We start from the raw sequence: 267 nt of genomic DNA, 5'->3' as shown, positions 1-267 counted from the left end.
ATCAAAGGGGGGGAGGGTGTCTCGCCCTCTGCACGGGCGACGGCTCCGGAGGGGAGACGGGGAAGTAAGGGAGGAGGAGGGATGGGATGCAAACGCCAGGTTATCCCAAGGGGCGGCCGGGAGCGGAGCGGGTGTCAGCTCAGCTCGGTGCTCTGCGGGGAAATAGCAGCTGGGGCCTGTTTCGGGGCACAGCCCCATGGGTACCGCCGCGGGGCTGCGTACAGATTTGTCCCCGCGGGGTGAAGCGCCCGGCGGGGGGGCGTTGGC

The 267-nt window shown here is 69.7% G+C and overlaps 1 protein-coding gene across 1 annotated transcript in view; it reads left to right on the top strand.

The window, feature by feature from the left end:
* Positions 1–267, top strand: part of TBX20 (T-box 20) — a 39,601-nt gene that overhangs the window by 511 nt on the left and 38,823 nt on the right. The gene's annotated exons all lie outside the window — the stretch shown is intronic.

The sequence above is a fragment of the Pygoscelis adeliae genome, unplaced genomic scaffold (genome assembly GCF_000699105.1).
Source record: "Pygoscelis adeliae isolate BGI_AS28 unplaced genomic scaffold, ASM69910v1 Scaffold58, whole genome shotgun sequence".
In the NCBI taxonomy this organism is placed as follows: Eukaryota; Metazoa; Chordata; class Aves; order Sphenisciformes; family Spheniscidae; genus Pygoscelis; species Pygoscelis adeliae.
The sequence above is the reverse complement of the archived record's forward strand: the minus strand, read 5'-3'. Positions and strand labels throughout refer to the sequence as shown.